The sequence below is a fragment of the Panulirus ornatus genome, chromosome 2 (genome assembly GCF_036320965.1).
Source record: "Panulirus ornatus isolate Po-2019 chromosome 2, ASM3632096v1, whole genome shotgun sequence".
Taxonomy (NCBI): Eukaryota; Metazoa; Arthropoda; class Malacostraca; order Decapoda; family Palinuridae; genus Panulirus; species Panulirus ornatus.
The window spans coordinates 10,462,646-10,488,217 of NC_092225.1; the positions used below are offsets into that span (position 1 = coordinate 10,462,646).

At 41.2% G+C, this 25,572-nt stretch overlaps 1 protein-coding gene across 1 annotated transcript in view; it reads left to right on the forward strand.

The window, feature by feature from the left end:
* Window positions 1–1,566: 1,566 nt before the first annotated feature.
* Window positions 1,567–25,572, forward strand: part of LOC139753403 (uncharacterized) — a 298,486-nt gene continuing 274,480 nt past the window's right edge. The window contains exon 1 of the mRNA XM_071669868.1: window positions 1,567–1,897. The gene's annotated coding sequence lies outside the window, so the exon portion shown is untranslated. The remainder of the gene's footprint in view (window positions 1,898–25,572) is intronic.

The following is a 25,572-nucleotide window of genomic DNA, read 5'->3' on the forward strand; positions in this document are numbered from 1 at the left end:
TGGAGAAAAACTGGAGGAAGTGAAGTGTTTTAGATATCTGGGAGTGGATCTGGCAGCGGATGCAACCATGGAAGCGGAAGTGGATCATAGGGTGGGGGAGGGGGCGAAAATTCTGGGGGTCTTGAAGAATGTGTGGAAGTCGAGAACATTATCTCGGAAAGCAAAAATGGGTATGTTTGAAGGAATAGTGGTTCCAACAATGTTGTATGGTTGCGAGGCGTGGGCTATGGATAGAGTTGTGCGCAGGAGGATGGATGTGCTGGAAATGAGATGTTTGAGGACAATGTTTGGTGTGAGGTGGTTTGATCGAGTAAGTAACGTAAGGGTAAGAGAGATGTGTGGAAATAAAAAGAGCGTGGTTGAGAGAGCAGAAGAGGGTGTTTTGAAGTGGTTTGGGCACATGGAGAGGATGAGTGAGGAAAGATTGACCAAGAGGATATATGTGTCGGAGGTGGAGGGAACAAGGAGAAGAGGGAGACCAAATTGGAGGTGGAAAGATGGAGTGAAAAAGATTTTGTGTGATCGGGGCCTGAACATGCAGGAGGGTGAAAGGAGGGCAAGGAATAGAGTGAATTGGAGCGATGTGGTATACCGGGGTTGACGTGCTGTCAGTGGATTGAATCAAGGCATGTGAAGCGTCTGGGGTAAACCATGGAAAGCGGTGTAGGTATGTATATTTGCGTGTGTGGACGTATGTATATACATGTGTATGGGGGTGGGTTGGGCCATTTCTTTCGTCTGTTTCCTTGCGCTACCTCGCAAACGCGGGAGACAGCGACAAAGTATAATGAAAAATAAATATATATATATATATATATATATATATATATATATATATATATATATATATATATATCTTTTTTTTTTTCATACTATTCGCCATTTCCCGCGATAGCGAGGTAGCGTTAAGAACAGAGGACTGGGCCTTTGAGGGAATACCCTCACCTGGCCCCCTTCTGTGTTCCTTCTTTTGGAAAATTAAAAAAAAAAACATAATATATATATATATATATATATATATATATATATATATATATATATATATATATATATTCTTTAGCTGTTACCTCAGCGGTCAGACAGCGCCACAATAATCATTTGTTGTGTACCTGTCGTCTGCTCTGCTGACATTTTGTTACGATAGCTTCGACAAAGAAAACTGTGACGGTACATATCATGACATGGATCCGCGTGGATAGAAGAGCTGATCTGTCTGCAGAACATGGAGAATTACACACAGTTATTCGACGTTCCAACAATATCCAAAATATTCCAAATGATAAAGAGTTAATGTTACAATAACAGTTAGAAATACGATACATACTTCTAAATACAAAAACAGAAACCAAACAAATTCTAGATGCTTTGTATAAGCATTATTTTCCATTGGCGTGTACCGTGAGTTAGTTTAGTGTCCTCTAAACATTCTCTACATGCTCTTTTTTACAAGTTGCTAACCTTACCGTTAAGATGGCGCCAGTGGCAACTTTTAACATCTCTTAAAAGCTACCGGTAATCTGGAATAGTTATGCTTCCTAAGTATATCAACCTAGGTCACTTCAAGTTTGTTTTAGTTAACCCAGGACACTGGCGCTTGCTGGATGTAGTCAGTGTGTCTGTGTTTGTATAATTGATTTCAACTCGTTTTTCGACAGTGTTGCTACAGCGGTACGTGGGTGAGAACTGTTTACATAGTAGTGAATATACGAACAATGGGTGATAATCCTAAAGCCTTTCCTTTTGGTAGACAGACAATCAATAAGTGTAAAAACATTCATTTGATGCTTGAACGTCACAAGCCCTCGTCACGAGTGGCAGCAGATGGACGCCAAAAATCATAGTGCTGTCCACTTGGATAAAGAAGTCATACCGAGGATGCCGGATGACACTTGACGAGGTAAGCAGTTTTTCGTTGAAATTATAGACATGTTTGACGCTCGCGGTGAATCACTGAACGAGACCTCGAGACTCAGGACGCGTGGGTGGGTGGGGGGATGGAGGGGTGTTTTCCGCATTACCCTCGTGTTGTCTTACAAGCTTTGATGATAAGATTTACAGATATGTACCTGAACTGTTATGTTTTTATCAATTATGCGAAAGCTATGAAATTATACGTATAAATCTAAAAAAAAAAAATAGTATTTTTATCACGCCATGATTGCATAATGGAATAATTATCTTTTCGTGAATGTTTATTGAAAGGAAACTGTAGTTGAGCCTTTCTAGGATCACTTTGGTTAATTTGATTGATCTTTCTTTCTCGGTCAGAACGTATTATCAGTCAACGAAGATGTGAACATGTTGGGCGCTAGCGTGAATCACGTCGAGACCCCGAAACTGAACGGGTGGGAGTGTTAAGGACCAGTTAACTGGGCAACGATTCTCTTTATCATAATCATGAAACTCCTTTGGAATTTTATGTCTATTTTAAGCAACATGCGCTTGCTACTGACGTTAACTTTGACATCATAAGTATGAATGTTTCTACAAAAATTTATAGAATTTACACAGTAACGTTTGTTATTGTTGTCCTTGAATATCTTATGTGCTTCTTTCTTAGACAACAGACACGCATCGTTCCACCATCTTAGCTTTGTATTGGAAAAAGACGGTCTACAACGCACTGGGACATATGTTCCTTTTGCTACTTTAAGAGCTTTATCGAAGCTTTTCCAGACTATGCTCATATCGTTTACAATAACGATACTATTTCTGATTTGCCTATCCGGAGCAGTTCAAGGATCATTGGTATTTGCAAGTTTAAAACTGGAATTCATTCGTGTCTTTCGTGTTGACGAGAATTTCTTGTAATATTGAAAGTTACCTCAGATTTAATATCATCTGGTGATCACTTGTACTAAACTTTTTAACATCATCATCATCATTATGCTTATTTGTAGGTAGAACTACATCTCATACGCTCTCGTCGTGATCAGGTTTCTCAACTAATTGCATTTGGTCAAGTGTGGTGGTATGTTGTGGAGGAGGCTTCATGTGCTGGAGGCCTCCAGGACCGTGCACTTGCCGCACAGCCCGGGGTCACGGTGACGCAGTTCAGCAGCCACGCTCGGGGGAAGGGGGTGGTTATTCACACTCGTGGCTTGTGCAATAGCCGTTCAGGACACAGCGTGACGCCTGCACCACAGAATGGAAGGAAGCATTAGTATAGTGTAGGGCTGGACCTTACGGAGAGTGTGTGTGTGTGTGTGTGTGTGTGTGTGTACGCACGCACTCAAAGTACCTATGTTATATCCAGGACCTAGACGGAGGATCATAGTAACACCAGCCGAGTAGATAAATAGCAGCTCACGTTCGAACGATAGGTTTCTTATACGATATCACGTGCGCTCGTGCACGAGCACGAAATCAACTCTAAGACTTTAATATCAATTGTATCAGACGATCCACCGGACGACGGGAATGTGAGTGGCACATGCCCTAACAGCCTGGGGTGTGGCGCTGGCTGTATCATTATCATTTGTTCTCTTCACCGAAATGAAGGTCTGAGATAGCAATTAGCTTTCTACTTTTGCTATAGACTCCGAAGGAAATGAGTGTTTAATGTCAGATGAAGTTTGCCAAGCGAAATATAAAATCAGAAAAAGTTTCTATATTTAGACGGTAACTGTGGCTTGCAGATCATACAACTATCATAAGTGATCAGTTTTTTCCTACGTATTTTTTTCCTTACATCTTTTTTCATCCTTTTCAATGACTGATGGTTTATTTCTTAGTCAATTTCCTTGTGATTATTTCATTTGTCACGTTGGCATAAACGACATATTCAGTTTTCAGAGCGAGACTAACATTATTTTAGTTTCGGGGGCACTTCACATGATCTGCGTCGATTAGTCAAGTTATTTGCTACAGAGAACAAAAGTTAAGTCACATGCTATGGATAAGGTCGCACTTCAGAGTCTGACTGGTCGTAAACATAGAACAGCGATTAACAGTAAAGTTTCAGGAAGTGTTGAAGTAGCAAGTGGCGTACCGTAAGGATTAGTCTTGGGACTCTCCATGTTTTCACTTGTACCGGTATGTGTCGGTGATACTGATAATGGGTTGCATTATGAGACATTGAATCACACAAAAGACAATAAACTAGGAAATCAAACTACAATAGAAACTAAACATCAATAGCTGCAAGCTGACGCACGTAGACTGATAGATGCTCACATGTGGCAAATGAATTTTAATATCGACAGATGAATGAGCAAAAAAGACTCGGGTTTGATAATCTCCGATGATCTCAAGTCAAGTAAGCAGCGGGTAAAACCAGTATGAAAAATGCAGTCAAGATTATTGGATTCATAGACCAAACATTTTGAATTCATGTCTAAGAAACTAGTTTTCATTCTTTAATATTCACCGGTGCGTCCCCACCTTCAGTATTGTGTTCAAGTTTGTTCAACCTACTTGAAATATTGCATAGACACGACAGGAAATACAAGGGCGAGCTACCATGATGATTCACGACGGGTAGAAATATAGATAGGATGTGGATGATGGCTAGACAAAACATGTTTATATCAGAAAAGTGGTGAAGAGGTGATCTGATACGCGTACTCAGAATTATCAAATGCTTTGACAGCCTCGGTCTAAGCAGGTATTCAAAGCTAGATTTGTTTGGTTTCACTCGTAGCAATGGAGAAAAACTCGTGGGCAATCGTTTTATTCGAAGGAGGTTAAGCACTTTTTTCACTAGATGTGTTAACGTATGAAATGATTTACCAATAAGAGTATTTGAAAGCCTCAACCGTACATACAGTTTAGAGCAGACTTGATAACTCACTTTAAGTCTACGGTTGACATCGTATGTGCCTCTGTGATTACGTTTAGATAAGCTGTTACCTTTTCCAGTCCTTACTTCACTAACCCCTACGTTCCTGATAGTCTTCCACTATCACAAACGTCCTCGGAAGGACCCAGTGGTCCGTCGGCCGTTTGCATTTCCTCGTAATCCTTTGTATCAGTAGGCAAGACAGATGCTCTCAGCCTGTGGACTGATACTGCAAAAAAAAAAAACTTTGAAAAGTGTGTCTTAGGCAGTAGGGTTTCGCCATCATAAACATCGTCCTTAATACATTAACGATCAATAGCTGAAAAAAAAAAAATATTTAGGCTCTAAGGACGATATAGAAAAAAAAAATCCCTTTTTTTTCAAGATCATCAACATCAAAAACAGTTGGTGGTGAAAAGAAAAAAAAAAGGTCGATGACGAGGCACGAGCGCGAGCAGGTAAGAGGCAGGAAGGAGGCGAGTCAGCAGAAACGCTATAGCACTTCTTTATGTTCTGGACGTTGAAGTCTTGTTTATTGGCAGTCATCTGGAGGGGATCGACGACCACTTGAGAGCTACTGACCACAGCCGACCCACTCCTGCTGTGCTTCATCAGGCGCATCACTGATCTCGATTACTCAGCGCCCCCACAAGTAGATGGCCTCCCTTGACGGCCGTGACAGGCACAGCGCTCACCCCCCTCCCCCCTCCCAAAATCAAGAGCGCCCCCCCCCCCCCCCCCCCCAACCTCTCCCCCGGCCCACCCCACCGTTGGCGACATCAACACCCTCGGTGTAGGAGCGCCCTGCGGTGTCGTTTACAGTTGTAAGACTGCTCTCCGATGAGGTCTACAGTTGCATAGGTGTCCTTTCGTGAGGACTACAGCAGTAAAGCCGCCCAGTGGTCAGGTCTGCAGCTATAGGAACGTTCTCTAACGACATCTTCAGCTGTATGTTTGACCATGTAGCTAGGTCTACAACTATAGGAACGCTCTGTTGTAAGGGCTACAGTTGTAGGAACACCGTATGGTGATGTTTACAACTGTAAGGCTCGCCTGTCGTGAGGTCCACAGCTGTACTCTTTCGTCTTCAGCAAACAGCATATATATATATATATATATATATATATATATATATATATATATATATATATATATTTTTTTTTTTTTTTTTTTTTTTTTTTGCCGCTGTCTCCCGCGTTTGCGAGGTAGCGCAAGGAAACAGACGAAAGAAATCGCCCAACCCACCCCCATACACATGTATATGCATACGTCCACACACGCAAATATACATACCTACACAGCTTTCCATGGTTTACCCCAGACGCTTCACATGCCTTGATTCAATCCACTGACAGCACGTCAACCCCGGTATACCACATCGCTCCAATTCACTCTATTCCTTGCCCTCCTTTCACCCTCCTGCATGTTCAGGCCCCGATCACACAAAATCTTTTTCACTCCATCTTTCCACCTCCAATTTGGTCTCCCTCTTCTCCTCGTTCCCTCCACCTTCGACACATATATCCTCTTGGTCAATCTTTCCTCACTCATTCTCTCCATGTGCCCGAACCATTTCAAAACACCTTCTTCTGCTCTCTCAGCCACGCTCTTTTTATTTCCACACATCTCTCTTACCCTTACGTTACTTACTCGATCAAACAACCTCACACCACATATTGTCCTCAAACATTTCATTTCCAGCACATCCATCCTCCTGCGCACAACTCTATCCATAGCCCACGTCTCGCAACCATACAACATTGTTGGAACCACTATTCCTTCAAACATACCCATTTTTGCTTTCCGAGATAATGTTCTCGAGTTCCACACATTCTTCAAGGCTCCCAGAATTTTCGCTCCCTCCCCCACCTTATGATCCACTTCCGCTTCCATGGTTCCATCCGCTGCCAGATCCACTCCCAGATATCTAAAACACTTCACTTCCTCCAGTTTTTCTCCATTCAAACTCACCTCCCAATTGACTTGACCCTCAACCCTACTGTACCTAATAACCTTGCTCTTATTCACATTTACTCTTAACTTTCTTCTTTCACACACTTTACCAAACTCAGTCACCAGCTTCTGCAGTTTCTCACATGAATCAGCCACCAGCGCTGTATCATCAGCGAACAACAACTGACTCACTTCCCAAGCTCTCTCATCCCCAACAGACTTCATACTTGCCCCTCTTTCCAAAACTCTTGCATTCACCTCCCTAACAACCCCATCCATAAACAAATTAAACAACCATGGAGACATCACACACCCCTGCCGCAAACCTACATTCACTGAGAACCAATCACTTTCCTCTCTTCCTACACGTACACATGCCTTACATCCTCGATAAAAACTTTTCACTGCTTCTAACAACTTGCCTCCCACACCATATATTCTTAATACCTTCCACAGAGCATCTCTATCAACTCTATCATATGCCTTCTCCAGATCCATAAATGCTACATACAAATCCATTTGCTTTTCTAAGTATTTCTCACATACATTCTTCAAAGCAAACACCTGATCCACACATCCTCTACACACACACACACATATATATATATATATATATATATATATATATATATATATATATAGATAGATAGATAGATAGATAGATAGATATCAATTTGTTTATGGATGGGGTGGTTAGGGAGGTAAATGCAAGAGTTTTGGAGAGAGGGACGAGTATGCAGCGTGTTGGGGATGAGAGGGCTTGGAAAGCGAGTCATTTGTTGTTTGCTGTTGATACAGCTCTGGTGGCTGATTCGAGTGAGAAGCTGCAGAAGTAGGTGACTGAGTTTGGGGAAGTGTGTGAAAGGGCAAGTTGAGAGTAAATATGAATAAGAGCAAGGTTATTAGGTTCAGTAGGATTGAGGGACAAGCTAATTTTGATGTAAGTGTGAATGGAGAAAAATTGGAGAAAGTGAAGTGTTTTAGATATCTGGGAGTGGACTTAGCAGCGATTGGATCCATGGAAGCGGAAGTGAGTCACAGGGTGGGGGAGGAGGCGAAGGTTCTGGGAACGATGAAGAATGTGTGGAAGAAGAGAACATGATCTCGGGGAGCAAAAATAGGTATGTTTGAAGGAATAGTAGTTCCAACAATTTTATGTGGTTGCGAGGCAGGGGCTATGGATAGGGTTGTACAGAGTAGGGTGGATGTGTTGGAAATTGAATGTTTGAGGACAATATGGGGTGTGAGGTGGTTTGATCAAGTAAGTGAGGAAATAAGAGTGTGGTTGAGAGAGCAGAAGAGGGTGTGTTGAAATGGGTTGGACATATGGAAAGAATGATTGAGGAACTATTGAAAAAGAGGATGTATGTGTCTGAAATGGAGGGGACAAGGGAAAGGGAAAACCAAATTGGACATGGAAGGATGGGGTGAAAAGGATTTTGAGTGATCGGGGCTTAAACATGCAGGAGTGTGAAAGACGCGCATGGGCAAAAGTGAACTGGAATGATGTGGCATACAGAGGTGGACGTGGTCAATAATAATAAAAACTTTCTTTTCCTTAACCTTGAGATCGTTACCTACAAGTACATTTTTCGTTTTTAGATTGGAATGACTGTTCCCGAGACACCCACACATAGCTGAGGTACGGAGGCACCATCTCCTGCGGAGGAATGTAATATTTTCATGTGAGGTTTTACCTATAACGTCATGATTTTACGTGGAAGGATTTCCGTTTGAATATGAAAGATGCATAACCAGAGGTATTTCATGCTCGCTGTGATACACTTGAAGACTACGATACAGATGGTATATACGGTGCTCGCAACTGACATGAAGCTGATGGTCTGCTTCAATGACATTCGTAAACTTGAGGGCCCGTTTCGCTGACAGAACCTAAGGTTCTGCTTTACTAACAGTCTTGAACTTGGAGGGGTCTGCTTCACTAACAGTCGTGAAGCTGAAGGTTTGCTCTACTGACAGTCGTGAAACGTGTGGATCCGCTTCGTTAAGAGTTTTAAGAGGTAATAATACCGGGTGGATGGAGATAATTCAGTTATGTGTAAAACTTCTTCCACTTTGAAGTAAACACTTTTTGTCGGCTTGGTACGTAAGACCTCATCTTATATGTGATCTTATCTAATCTTTGTTTATCTTATATCGATTGATGGTCCTAACATTAACTGTGGAACACACTGATTTATCGCGTGTGGTGTTGACTGATACAACTGGGCGTAGCCAAGGGTTCTAGCTGCTGGAGACCTGTGTGGCAGCTCGCAGATTTTGGGGACCCTTGTGGTTGCTGGGGACTCATGTGGCCGCTTTTAGGTGTCGGGGATCCAAGTGGTGGTTCTTAACCATTGGGGACATTTGTGGCCACTTCTAGCCATCGGGGACCAATGTGTCCTCTCCTGGCCGCGGGAGAGCAACGTATGTGTCCTCTCTTGGCCGCCGGGGACTTATATGTCCTCTCTTGGCCACTGGGCCAATGCGCTCTTGACAGCCGGGTCTCTTGATCTCTTTGCTGTGTAAGCAGTTCAGAAGTTTATGGTGTCATGCGTCAGAGCATTCAATTTTCACGTACATGTTATAGTTCATCATAATCTGTATAAAAGTTTTATCTGTTCTATTACACTATATAGATGAGATTATATAGACTATATAGATGATCAGTGACTTGATCATGACATCTGACGGACATACAGCCACTCTCCTGACACACACAATATACGATTATGTCGAGCATCGTTGCTGGTTACACACATACATACACTACACGAGCTAAAACGCTGAATTCTGATGTTAACTGCTTTAGCAACTAGATGAAAGATCACTTGAAAGTATCCTTTTTAGAATTCTTCACGGCCAAGGGTTTAAAAAAGGTGGTAATTAACTTTCGCGTATGTAATCGCATATCATCCGTAGGTAATCTCGCATTATGACCAGTGCTAGTAGGAGCAGCAACGTGGGAAGAGCCGTGTTGATCAGGAGTCACAACACATCCCGTCATCTACGTGTTGGGAAATGGAGTAAATCGTGAGCATATGGTGGCTGAGGCCTGCCTGGGGTGTAGCCATAGAGTCAACAACAAAATGACGAACCACTCGACTTACCCCAGTTTTTCTATACTTCCCGAGTTTAAGACATCGGTAGTGATGACGTGCAACCATGAAATTTATGGTACGGAGATTAGCTGAGTTAATCATCACAGGATGTGTTAAGTGGACGGTCGGTATTCGTACACCCTTCCTGCGCCGCCATCGTGTTTCCCCGGTGAGGCCAAGTGATGGTGGGCGGGCGAGGGAGCCCGCCAGCGTGAGTGTGTAGGCGGCGGCCAGGCGACCCTCCCAGCCGCCCACGGCTGGTGGAACTGAAGCGACACAGAAGCACAATACAATATATATATATATATATATATATATATATATATATATATATATATATATATATAAGAAGGAAAAGACTGAAGTATGATGGGAAAGATATGAAGCACAAGGAAAAGTGATTTTACGAAAAGCAAACATTCAATAGTATTGGCATCCAAGTTGATATTAGAGGGTTGGTGGAGTCAACGGGTCCAAGAGCTAGAGATTAAAAACACTTGCCCAGGTCGGACTGCACACGTTTCCACGGGCAAAATTTAAGCAATCTTTTCCCGCTAATCCTTTTATTTACGACAAACAGAGAGAATTACGAGTTGGGACGGGAATGGTTGGGAGGGGGATGTGAGATCGTGTTTGAAGGGGTGGGGAGCTGAAGAGGCAAGGGGTTCGCTGCTGCTCGGTGGTGAGAGGATGAGGTACCACGAACACAGAGAGGGATATTGATCAGTAGGGAAAGGTATATCTGTATAGTATATGATGTATTGCCACTAAAACCATGACAATTCTGCTGCAATGTATTGGTGTAGGGAACATGGCTTATGACGATCATTTACAAGAGTTTTCGAAGTCTTTCTATTCATTTTATTTCTATTTTACTTACACTATATGTATATACTCATCTCTTTTTCCCCATACCTATAACTCTTTTCCGTTTTTCTCTCTCTACATTTGTTAAGGTTTACAAATGATCAGAGAGAAACATTAGGTTATTGTCGCACGGGGGAAATCGTTTCATGACACTGCCCACAAAGGACAGTTGCCCAACACTGAGGGAAGCTTATGTGTGGACCGGGAGGATGCAGGACACACGCCAGGTGGCGGCCACATCTGCAGGCACGACCCCGACCCGCGCCACAACAACAAATGCGATATTATGTTCAGATCTGAGGGTCGAGTCTAGCGATGACTGATCAATATATTCACGGGAAAATGTCCTTGATACAGAGATCCTTTTTACACACACACACACACACACACACACACACACACACACACACACTTTCATTTGGGAACTGAGGGCATAATACGAATCCATTCAGCAACCTTTATTTCAAGACAGTCGTTTAGAATAACGCATAATCTATCACTGAACTCTGCATTACACAAATAGCTGAATCATAATCTGGGGGATTGCGAGTCCTGTTCACATACCAAAAAATCTGAACAATTGAGCCGTTTATAACAAAACAGGATTAGTGTTCTTATATCTGCTCTACCTTCTTACACTCCCGATCTGTCCTCAGTACCTAGCCCACTTGTCCTACGCCGTAACAGTGGCTCTCTTTCCCTCTTCTGTAATTATTACTGTGGTTTCTGCTCACGAGAACTTGCTGGTCGTGTGACCCCCGCGTTCTATGATTAATGAGTGGCCGCTGGCAACTCGAGGTGTGGATATTGTATATGTCTAAAGAATACAAATGAGGGTCATGTGAATCCATTTCAGTAGTCATATCTATAGATGCCAGGGATTCACTTAATCAGGATTCTGCTTTTATATCCATCGACTTACACGGTTTTGAGCTGGAGGCTGAGTCTAAAACCCTTAAATCACTTCGGTAGCAATGTGAAAGCTGTCTTCAGGTTATTACCTGATTGCTGAAAACATTGATTAATCAATTACACGTCGTAATTCTAATAGAATTCCCCCTTGCATTCATCAGTGAGAATGGAAAAAAACTAAGTGTGGTCTTTCCATCGTGGAAAGCATTACCACTACTACACGTTAAAGTTGCTCACAGTTAATGGGCATAGAGAGAAATTGTGAGGGGGAGGAGGGGGGGTACCTCATCATTAAACCTGAAAAACCCACTAATTATATTGATGTTCATAAACCCTAGTCTTACCTGATGTATAATTAGCCTCGTTAAGCTGTACAAGTTTGCTGCAAAGAGACTCAGAGATTGGGCCAAGGCTTACCAGTTCACAAAGATAATGACTTTTCGTACAATTTACTTCTGTTCTTATCGAAAGCGTTACTGGAAGGCTTGCTGATGATAACCGTTATGTATTTCTATGGAAAACATTTATAACCGTAATATCTTTGACGACATTAGTCTCAAAACAACCCCATCATTAAGCTAACCACCAGAAAGCAAACTGGTAGTCCTTTTTTAACACTATGAACCACAAGACCAAGAGCAGCTAACTCTGGTAAACGATGGAGAATATACATCATGTAGGTGATATACATCACAAGGCCCACCTTCCACGAAAATGACAAATAAGTGGATAGCTATCCTCATAGCTGGTTGCTAAGCCAAGAGTTATTCACAAAGGCGTCACCTCCCAAACCCTTAAACTTTACAGTGGGGTCACCCAAGGAGCAATGCTTTCTCCACTTATCTTCCATTTCTTCTTGCATGACCTTTCATCACCATCTGCAGACCTTGGCGTGAAATTTTTCTCATATGTAGATTATCTCACAATCACAACACCATGGCGAAACTCAAACGACAAACAGCTTGTCTATATCCCACGGAGAGATCTACAGTCACCATCTTAATCCCAAATAGACATGGCTCACTACTGCATCCTTCCAAAACTTCCACTCAACAGAACTCCATCCATACTGGGTATCATATACGACAGGCCTATGACGTTTACTCTCCACACCAAAAACATCATTACCAAGACAAAAGAAAATTATCAACGCCAATATTAGACAAGGAAAAGAATCCTTCTGCATCCTCTTCAAACACAACATCCATTCCACCCTAAACTACAGCTCACCTTCCTGGTCATCCATCCAATCAAAAATTCCATAACACTGCAAACCATAGTATTCAACACTTACACAACGAAACAAAAATACTTCCTTTACAGTCTCAACAACAGTAAACACTCTCCCGAACCTATCCATAATCAACCACGAACTCTACACTTCAGTAACCTAAACTCACAGATCCCCTCCACCCCAGCAAACACGGCGCTGATAAAACATACTCACTGTAGTGACTCGACAAGCATTAGACCGCCCTCTTAACCCAGTCTTAAACTTTATCCTACCAGATTTACCCATTTGAAACTGCACCCTAAATATATATATATTATATATATATATATATATATATATATATATATATATATATATATATATATATATAGGGAGCGGGGGGCTGGAAATCCTCCCCTCTCGTTTTTTTTTTTTTAATTTTCCAAAAGAAGGAACAGAGGGGGCCAGGTGAGGATATTCCAAAAAAGGCCCAGCCCTCTGTTCTTAACGCTACCTCGCTAACGCGGGAAATGGCGAATAGTTTAAAAAAAAAAAAAAAAATATATATATATATATATATATATATATATATATATATATATATATATATATATATATACATATATATATATATATATATATATATATATATATATATATATATATATATATATATATATATATATATGGATGGTATTGCAGTGGAAATTATTCAAAAAGGAGGTGACTGTATTGTTGACTGGATGGTAAGGTTATTTAATGTATGTATGACTCATGATGAGGTGCCTGAGGATTGGCGGAATGCTTGCATAGTGCCATTGTACAAAGGCAAAAGGGATAAGAGTGAGTACTCATATTAGAGGTATAAGTTTGTTGAGTATTCGTGGGAAATTATATGGGAGGGTATTGATTGAGAGGGTTAAGGCATGTACAGAGTATCAGATTGGGGAAGAGCAGTGTGGTTTCAGAAATAGTAGAGGATGTGTGGATCAGGTGTTTGCTTTGAAGAATGTATGTGAGAAATACTTAGAAAAGCAAATGGATTTGTATGGAGCATTTATGGATCTGGAGAAGACATATGACAGAGCTGATAGAGATGCTCTGTGGAAGGTATTAAGAATATATGGTGTGGGAGGTGAGTTGTTAGAAGCAGTGAAATGTTTTTATCGAGAATGTAAGGCAAGTGTACGTGTAGGAAGAGAGGAAAGTGAGTGATTCTCGGTAAATGTTGGTTTGCGGCAGGGGTGCGTGATGTCTCCATGGTTGTTTAATTTGTTTATGGATGGGGTTGTTAGGGAGGTGAATGCAAGAGTTTTGGAAAGAGGGATAAGTATGTAGTCTGTTGTGGATGAGAGCTTGGGAAGTTATTCAGTTGTTGTTCGCTGATGATACAGCGCTGGTAGCTGATTCGGGTGAGAAACTGAAGAGACTGGTGACTGAGTTTGGTAAAGTGTGTGAAAGAAGAAAGTTAAGAGTAAATGTGAATAAGAGCAAGGTTATTAGGTACAGTAGGGTTGAGGGACAAGTCAATTGGGAGGTAAGTTTGAATGGAGCAAAACTGGAGGAAGTGAAGTGTTTTAGATATCTGGAGTGGATTTGGCAGCGAATGGAACCATGGAAGCGGAAGTGAATCATAGGGTGGGGGAGGGGGCGAAAGTTTTGGGAGCTTTGAAAAATACACAGACATATACACATATATATACATACATAATTCATACTGTCTGCCTTTAATCATTCCCGTCGCCACCCCGCCACACATGAAATGACAAACCCCTCTCCCCGCATGCGCGCAATGTAGCGCTAGGAAAAGACAACAAATGCCACATTCGTTCACACTCAGTCTCTAGCTGTCATGTATAATGCACCGAAACCACAGCTACCTTTTCACACCCAGGCGCCACAAAACTTTCCATGGTTTACCCCAGACGCTTCACATGCCCTGGTTCAATCCATTGACAGCACGTCGACCCCGGTATACCACATCGCTCCAATTCACTCTATTCCTTGCACACCTTTCACTCTCCTGCGCGTTCAGGCCCCGATCGCCCAGAATCTTTTTTACTCCATCCTTCCACCTCCAATTTGGTCTCCACTTCTCCTCGTTCCCTCCACCTCTTACACATATATCCTCTTTGTCAATCTTTCCTCATTCATTCTCTCCATGTGACCAAACCATTTCAAAACACCTTCTTCTGCTCTCTCAACCACACTCTTTATATTACCACACATCTCTCTCACTCTTTCATTACTTACTCAATCAAACCACCTCACACCACATATTGTCTCAAACATCTCATTTCCAACACATCCACCCTCCTCCGCACATCTCTATCTATAGCCCACGCCTCGCAATCATATAACATTGTTGGAACCACTATTCCTTCAAACATTCCCATTTTTGCTTTGCAAGATAATGTTCTCGCCTTCCACACATTTTTCAACGCTCCTAGAACTTTCTCCCTTCCCCCACCCTGTGACTCAATTCCGCTTCCATGGTTCCATCCGCTGCCAAATCCACTCCCAGATATCTAAAGCACTTCACTTCCTCCCTATTGACTTGTCGTCCCACAACCCTACTGTACCTAATAACCTTGCTCTTATTCACATTTACTCTTAGCTTTCTTCTTTCACACACTTTACCAGACTCAGTCTCCAGCTTCTGCAGTTTCTCACCCGAATTAGCCATCAGCGTTGTATCATCAGCGAACAACTGACTCATTTCCCAAGCCCTCTCATCCACAACAGTCTGCATACTTGCCCCTCTCCCTAAAACTCTTGCATTCACCTCCCTAACAACCCCATCCATAAACAAATTAAACAACCATGGAGACATAACGCACCCCTGCCGCAAACCGACAGTAACTGAGAACCAATCACTTTCCTCTCTTCCTACTCGTACACATGCCTTACATCCTCGATAAAGACTTTTCACTGCTTCTAGCAACTTTCCTCCCACACCACATATTCTTAATACCTTCCACAGATCATCTCTATCAACTCTGTCACATGCCTTCTCCAGATCCATAAATGCTCTCTCTCTCTCTCTCTCTCTCTCTCTCTCTCTCTCTATATATATATATATATATATATATATATATATATATATATATATATATATATATATATATATATATTTATCATACTTTGTCGCTGTCTCCCGCGTTAGCAAGATAGGGCAAGGAAACAGACGAAAAATAGCCCAATCCAACCACCTACACGTGTATATACATAAACTCCCACACACGCACATACACATACCTCTACATTTCAACGTATACATACATATACATACACAGACATATACATATATACACATGTACATACTCATACATGCTGCCTTCATCCTTTCTCACCGCCACCCCACCAGACTCAGCATATATATATATATATATATATATATATATATATATATATATATATATATATATATATATATATATATATATATATATATACGTATACATATATATATATATATATATATATATACGTATATATATGGTATTGGATGGTATTGCAGTGGAATTTATTAAAAAAGGGGGTGACTGTATTATTGACTGGTTGGTAAGGTTATTTAATGTATGTATGACTCATGGTAAGGTGCCTGAGGATTGGCGGAATGCGTGCATAATAGTGCCATTGTACAAAGGCAAAGGGGATAAGAGTGAGTGCTCAAATTTCAGAGGTATAAGTTTGTTGAGTATTCCTGGTAAATTATATGGGAGGGTATTGATTGAGAGGGTGAAGGCATGTACAGAGCATCAGATTGGGGAAGAGCAGTGTGGTTTCAGAAGTGGTAGAGGATGTGTGGATCAGGTGTTTGCTTTGAAGAATGTATGTGAGAAATACTTAGAAAAGCAAATGGATTTGTATGTAGCATTTATGGATCTGGAGAAGGCATATGATAGAGCTGATAGAGATGCTCTGTGGAAGGTATTAAGAATATATGGTGTGGGAGGCAAGTTGTTAGAAGCAGTGAAAAGTTTTTATCGAGGTTGTAAGGCATGTGTACGTGTAGGAAGAGAGGAAAGTGATTGGTTCTCAGTGAATGTAGGTTTGCGGCAGGAGTTTGTGATGTCTCCATGGTTGTTTAATTTGTTTATGGATGGGATTGATAGGGAGGTGAATGCAAGAGTTATGGAAAGAGGGGCAAGTATGAAGTCTGTTGTGGATGAGAGAACTTGGGAAGTGAGTCAGTTGTTGTTCGCTGATGATACAGCGCTGGTGGCTGATTCGTGTGAGAAACTGCAGAAGCTGGTGACTGAGTTTGGTAAAGTGTGTGAAAGAAGAAAGCTGAGAGTAAATGTGAATAAGAGCAAGGTTATTAGGTGTAGTAGGGTTGAGGGACAAGTCAATTATGAGGTAAGTTTGAATGGAGAAAAACTGGAGAAAGTGAAGTGTTTTAGATATCTGGGAGTGGATTTGGCAGCGGATGGAACCATGGAAGCGGAAGTGAATCATAGGGTGGGGGAGGGGGCGAAAGTTCTGGGAGCGTTGAAGAATGTGTGGAAGTCGAGAACATTATCTCGGAAAGCAAAAATGGGTATGTTTGAAGGAATAGTGGGTCCAACAATGTTATATGGTTGTGAGGCGTGGGCAATAGATAGAGATGTACAGAGGAGGGTGGATGTGCTGGAAATGAAATGTTTGAGGACAATATGTGGTGTGAGGTGGTTTAATCGAGTAGGTAATAATAGGGTAAGAGAGGTGTGTGGTAATAAAAAGAGTGGTTGAGAGAGCAGAAGAGGGTGTTTTGAAATGTTGGTCACATGAAGAGAATGAGTGAGGAAAGATTGACCAAGAGGATATATGTGTCTGAGGTGGAGGGAACGAGGAGAAGTGGGAGACCAAACTGGAGGTGGAAAGATGGAGTAAAAAAAGATTTTGAGTGATCGGGGCCTGAACATGCAGGAGGGTCAGTGGTGTGCAAGGAATAGAGTGAATTAGATCGATGTGGTATACCGGGGTCGACGTGCTGTCAATGGATTGAATCAGGGCATGTGAAGCGTCTTTGGTAAACCCTGGAAAGTTCTGTGGGGCCTGGATGTGGAAAGGGAGCTGTGGTTTCTGTGCATTATTACATGACAGCTAGAGACTGAGTGTGAACGAATGGGGCCTTTGTTGTCTTTTCCTAGCACTACCTCGCGCACATGAGGGGGGAGGGGATTGTTATTTCATGTGTGGCGGGGTGGCGATGGGAATGAATAAAGGCAGACAGTATGAATTATGTACATGTGTATTTATGTATATGTCTGTGTGCATATATATATATATGTATACGTTGAGATGTATAGGTATGTATATTTGCGTGTGTATACGTGTAAGTATATACATGTGTTTGTGGGTGGGTTGGGCCATTCTGTTCCCTTGCGCTACCTCGCTAACGCGGGAGACAGCAACAAAGCAAAATAAATGAATAGATAAATATGTATATATATATATATATATATATATATATATATATATATATATATATATATATATATATATATATATATATATATGCTGAGTATTAGCAATAAGTGTTTAAAGCTGCAAGAGGAACTGTTGCATTACTTAAACGACTCGGTGGTGGACAATGGTAAATTTAGAGGAACAGCTGGAAACAAAATCCAACTTAATATTGTCAGTTATGAAACGGGAGTAGGAGATCGGCAATGATACTTGGTTTGCAAAACAAATCCACGGTGGATAGGTTTCCAAAGAGAGGGAAAGAGGATCAGGGATAGTCTAAAAGCACTTGACATGAAGAAAATGACCGCAAAGATGGAAGAATCGAGACAGGATTGAGAGATATGAAACTGAGGGGGCAGTTGGGAAGAATGGACGAGGGAAGATTGGACAACTTTACAAAGGTAACGTTCAAGCTGGAGGACAACGGTTGTTGGGTGGGCTACGGTAGCCATACAGTCTACCAGACTGTGAGACTGTCGGTAAAATGGTTATCACATACAACAAGACTGAAGAAGGACAGCACTGGGTCATGTTATGCGAAATACAAGAACCTGAAGAGGATGATGGCACTAGAGTGAAAGCCAGCCTGGTAAGAGAGGACCAGGAAGTACTAGCAGTATAGTGTCCAGACTGAGCATAATGTATATAAAACACCAATTTGGCGAGTAAGAAACCTCAGTATAATGAAAACGTACGTGAGGCTGAAGTAGCTATGAAACAAGCATTGTTGAGAGAAACTCGATAAAGTTATTATATAGTCTCGTTCTCAGTTATCCTTGAGGAATATACAGTAACAAGGATAAATAATGAGCATTCTAATTAATGATTAATGAGAACAAGGATCAATTCCATGTTGTTGTGCTGATAATATAAAGTCCACGCAGGAGGCCAGACCATCCAGAAAAAAAGAAAAATGATGGGATGAACAGGATGGTGCAATGACGGCAAGGATATACCAAGTAGAGTGGTTAGAAGCTCTCATACTCAGCGATGTTCACCAGAGGGACATAAACTGCACGCACTTGACATGGGAGTGAGATCACATGGATCCATAAGTTCCTCGGTTACGTACTCGCGAGCGTTTTAAGCCAGCTTATTGCCAAGAGCACTTGGCTAAAGTGTACTAACAAGTCATCATGGATGGACGAAATCACTACGTACAGAAACCTTCAATCAAAGTCGTGTAATGAAGCTCCACCTGGAAATTAGTGAACACATAAAAGCTACCTGAGATAGAATATATAATGAAGGGGAGATTGCTGAAAGATATGGAATCCCACTGCAACAAGAGGGAGTTGACGAAATGGTTCTGTGTGGAACTAAATAGCCATCTTAATGACGCAAGTGGAGGAGCTGAATTTCAAAATTTGAGTACAAGAGAAGGACGGATGCAGGATGACCTGACCGTGAAGACGAAGATACCTGCTGGAGTGGAGAGAGAGAGAGAGAGAGAGAGAGAGAGAGAGAGAGAGAGAGAGAGAGAGACAGCAGAACAGATCAGCAAAAGGTATCTCACCACCCACAACTCCATCTGCCACAACAGCCAGTAGGAAAATAAAAGAGAAAGAGGCCCATGCAGAGGGTATACTGCTGGGGATTGAAGGAGGATACTCCGGGGAAAAGACTCGCACCTCACACACACACACACACACACACACACACACACACACAAGAAATTGTGTTAACAGTGATCTTATATGTGTATTTGTTCCCTTTCTTGAAGAAGCTTGTTAACGCAAACCTGGTGTCAGTGAAGTAATGGTCTGCCCGTAATCTATATGAATAGAGAATCCTCACAGTGACCATTTCTCCCGACGGTTTATTCCAATATTCGGTAACCTCAGAGTTGAAAAAGATATAAACACTTCTGCCCGCGTTAGTATTACATTTCCCTTTTAAACTCATATTTATATCTGGTTGTTAAGTCTCTATGCAATGGGAAGAAATTCTTCGGTGTATTGTTGTGGATAATGTTGCAAAAGATGTTGTGAAAGACGTGAAATCTAAAGCGAAATAAAAAAGAGGTGGGTACCAGTCATGATGATTGTGGAGAGAGGGAGCATCAAATACACACAGACTAACAAAATGAAAATGGAAGGTTTAAGTCGAGACTTGGCAGGAGCAGGAGAGACATAGGGAACACGTTAGTTAAGCATCACTCGAAAAGTATACGAAGACCAAACATGATTACATTAGGATGAGAAAGAAGGAACAATTGAAGGATGAGAGAGAGAGTTACTGACGGTATATCTAAGGATCAGTTCAGACTCGTTCATAACTTTATCGAGAGGAAATTAACGGATAAAATAAAACAGCAAAGCTAGAAGACATAGAAAGAGATATTAATAGAGATAAAGATATCTGTGAAGAGATTAATGCTAAGATTCAAAGCGCATTAATCAAAGGAGATTTGGAGCGTATTGTACGAACAGGATAAGTGATAGCCTGTAAAGCATTTATGTCTCAAGTCAGGATGGAAGAAAGCTGATGAAGCTGAACCCACGTAAGACTCACGAACAAGATGAAGTCTCACTATTTCTGTCCAGGAAAAATACAGAAACCTTAAAGAGGCAGCAAGGAATAATGTTTGCCATCTCGATCAAAGAAGGTTGTGCACCAACGGATCTTAAGAGATGACGAAGTCTCCTTGGGCTACGGAGCCGTGTCACTAACATTTTCTTCAAAGTAGTAAAAAGGATAATCAGGGAATAGATAGAGGACTCTTAGGTTGCTATTTATAAATTAGGTGATAGACAACGAGGAATGTAAAGATCATTCGTTATGTATAGTCTTCTTAGATAGTTTAAGCTACGCCTTGGTAAAAGAGACGGATGTGATGATTTGACTATTCGTGCATCGTAAGAAGCATTTTGCTACTGTCCCTCACAGACAACTGATAACAAGGTTACAATACCACGCTGATGTCAGCGGAGAATCGCTTAGTTGAGAGTAAAGCTACTTAACTGGAGAGAGAAGAGAACAGACACCAGGAACGATTTCCCAAGCTTAACTCAACTAATCGGACCCTATTAGTGTTCACTGTTGTGACCACAGTTGTGTAGGATGTGATTATGCACATGACTTGGTGGAAAATAATGAAGATAATGTATTTACTGATGATGCAGTCCAAAGAATGAGTTCCAAAAGCCACAGAGATCAGGGCGTGCTGCCAATAGAATGCAATAGTGTTTAGACTAAAGATTATTGATATTTTTGAGATATATAAAGAAGTTAGGAAAGGACGAACGTAGACCAGACTTTGGATATGTCATTGTTGAGGAAAAGTTAAAAAAAGAAGGAGCCTCAAAAAGGATCTCGGTGTTGACCTTGGCCGACTGGAAATCAAATTAGAAAGGTCGTGAGAGGAGCAAACTCCATCGTGGTCAGTGTCAACATTGCCTTCAGGAACGTGGACAAGATGTTTGAGTTTATATATATATATATATATATATATATATATATATATATATATATATATATATATATATATATATATTTTTTTTTTTTTTTTCAAACTATTCGCCATTTCCCGCATCAGCGAGGTAGCGTTAAGAACAGAGGACTGGGCCTTTACCTGACCCAATTCTCTGTTCCTTGTTTTGGAAAATTAAAAAAAAACGAGAGGGGAGGATTTCCAGCCCCCCGCTCCCTCCCCTTTTAGTCGCCTTCTACGACACGCAGGGAGTACGTGGGAAGTATTCTTTCTCCCCTATCCCCAGGGAATATATATATATATATATATATATATATATATATATATATATATATATATATATATAAGATCGACCTAAGTTTGAACATGCATCAGCAGCTTGGTCTCTTCGTCTGAGGAGACGGAACCGTTACAAAGTTACACACACAGGTGATCCTACCAAGAATAAAGCACTTGGCGACATGATGATAACTCTGATTCGTTGAGAGGCACAGAAATACAGGGATGTCAATAATGATCACTTCTTAGCATGCCAGAGTAACAATAGATGTTCAAGACATTACGATACCTGGCCAAAGAAGCATCGGGAAGGATATGATGAAATACTTGTCTTCAGTGTTGTGGTCATGTGAACAAGATAATCAGAGAGAACAATAAATATGCAGACAACCCTGAGAAATTTAAGAGATTAAATGACAGAAATGTAAGGTGAAGATTGTGAGGCCTCCACATATTTAGTAGTCTCTACAAACAGAGGTAATCACACACACAAACACACACACACACACACACCATCTTAATATGTATTCAGAATAACTGGAGGCCTTAACCAGGCACAGCTGGCACATGTATCAAGCTGGTCCGTGAACGATAGCTTTAGCCTTTTCATGTTTAACAGTGAACAATCAAATTGACCTAGCGGGAAGGGTGATTTCCATCAAGAGTAAATCTTAAAGATGTTTGGTTGTGTGCTTACAAAACTCAGTAGATTTAATTAAGATATTTCACAAACACCATGTAGATGATACATTTGTCGTTGTCAATTTGCTGATCAAATTTCCTTTGTTTTTGGGTCATCTTTACACCTGCCATCAGAGTTCGCATCCGATCCTCCTGTTGCTATCATCCAACAATCTCGAAGCAATATGAGTCACCAGCTTGACGACTCGTATGAAACTTCGGTCTGTAAGGAACTTACTCATACTTCGTGACTAACGCCTAGTTTATGGAATTGAGTCTTATCCGTTATAGCGTACGTACTTCGACGACCGGGGACATCCCGATATTCATTCAGATCTTCGTAATTTCAGAAAAACAATAACATTTCTAAGACCATTCTGTGGTAATGGGTTCCCTTCAGATTTTACACACACACACACACACACACACACACACACACACACACACACACTCACACGCGCGCGCGTTGAAGGTAACATAATCGACCAAATATATAAACCAGCAGATCTAGACAAAAAATCTCCCTTTACCACTGTACATACCTGATGTTTTCTTTGCGAATGTGTTAAGTGAGAAAAATTTTGAGTGACCAGAATCTGTAAGTTACGTCAGAATATCCTCTAAAAGCAACAATGTGGCTAAAAGTTACTTTATAGGTCAAGCCCCAGTTATTGGTCTTATTTGTTTGAGATCAAACCTCCTTGCAACTCAGGAGGTGCGGGCCCTATGCTCTAGGGCGGGCGGCCGGCCGGTGTTGAATGACCTAAGCACTGGGACCTAGGGGGTTGGGGTCTGTTATCCCGCCCGGCCCTCACGAGAGCCAGGTTCCCTCTGTTCTTGGTGGTAATCATGTTGGCCACATCCCTGGCAAGTGAAACAAACGTCTGTGAGCGCCTGGTCCGGTGCCAGGAGTGGCGTATTGTGTCGCGAACAATACTGGTGGAGCCATTCCCCACGGTGATCAGGTGGGTCAGAACCAACACCTCGGCCCTTATGATACAGACCTACGTTGCCGCAGGTGTGAGGCATCGTGTACTGGCATAACCAAGACACGCCTGTACAACGTTTTGACCTCTCTGATCATGCAGGTGTTCTCAGGGGTAAAGCTATTGTTCTCGGATGCAAGGATACTACAGGCTAAGGAATATCATCAAGCGCTTGTCAGACGGAACCCATGCAGTCAGTTCTAATAACAGGAGTTCGTGGAAGCACGGCATCCTGACTTGGAAGGGTTAAAACTATAGAGTACGTTCTCAGGTTTAGTCACCATACCTTAAGACGCACAAAGAGCTAATAGAGAAGGTCCAGAGGAAGGTGAGTCACAGGGAAAGCCTAATTCTGAATTTGGACATCATGGAAGACAGAAGAGTGAAGGATGACCTGATGGCAGTTTTTTAAGCATCTAAACCAGACAATGGGCAGTTCTTCCAAAGATGTAGGGATGGAACAACCAGAAGCAGTAACACGAAATTAAGCAAGAGATTTATTACAGAAGAAGTAAAGAAATACTTTCGTTGTATGAGAGTGATGCATGAATGTAATAAACCGAGCGAGGACGTTGTAAATGTGGACGGCAAGCAGATGTTGAAAATGTTGTACGACGGTAGAAATTGCCACATGAGTGTAAACCTCCCTCCCAGTAAAGTACAAATAAGTAATTATATATAATAAGAGGTCGTATAATGGTTTCCCTGGATCATCAACTCACTGACCGTTGATTGTGAACTAATGAATGTATCACAGGTGTTGGGGTTAAGGGATCCGAACTATACAGATCAAACTTACATTACAAAAGTTAAGTATGACCAATTGATGGTTTCTGTATCGAAATATATTGAAACGCATTTCTAAAGTTTTACATACGTAGGCTTCTAAGTATATATGTATTTACTTTGTTTCAAATGGACCATTCAATAAAGTAATCATTTCAGGATCTACTTTAGAGATGATTTAAAAAGTTTACAGTTGAGGACCTTAATTAATTCCGACTAGCTTTGGGGTCCGTTTAAACTCAATTAAAGGTTACGATATTCAGAATGTAAATCAAAAAGAAAACCGTGATAGAAAAAAAAATATAAATATATATATATATATATATATATATATATATATATATATATATATATATATATATATATATATATATATATACATATGTATATATATATATATATATATATATATATATATATATATATATATATATATATATATATATATATATATATATATACATATGTATATATATATATATATATATATATATATATATATATATATATATATATTGAAGGAATAGTGGTTCCAAGAATGTTGTATGGTTGCGAGGCGTGGGCTATGGATAGAGTTGTGCGCAGGAGGATGGATGTGCTGGAAATGAGATGTTTGAGGACAATGTGTGGTGTGAGGTGGTTTGATCGAGTAAGTAACGTAAGGGTAAGAGAGATGTGTGGAAATAAAAAGAGCGTGGTTGAGAGAGCAGAAGAGGGTGTTTTGAATGGTTTGGGCACATGAAGAGAATGAGTGAGGAAAGATTGACCAAGAGGATATATGTGTCGGAGGTGGAGGGAACGAGGAGAAGTGGGAGACCAAATTGGAGGTGGAAAGATGGAGTGAAAAAGATTTTGTGTGATCGGGGCCTGAACATGCAGGAGGGTGAAAGGAGGGCAAGGAATTGAGTGAATTGGATCGATGTGGTATACCGGGGTTGACGTGCTGTCAGTGGATTGAATCAGGGCATGTGAAGCGTCTGGGGTAAACCATGGAAAGCTGTGTAGGTATGTATATTTGCGTGTGTGGACGTATGTATATACATGTGTATGGGGGTGGGTTGGGCGATTTCTTTCGTCTGTTTCCTTGCGCTACCTCGCAAACGCGGGAGACAGCGACAAAGCAAAAA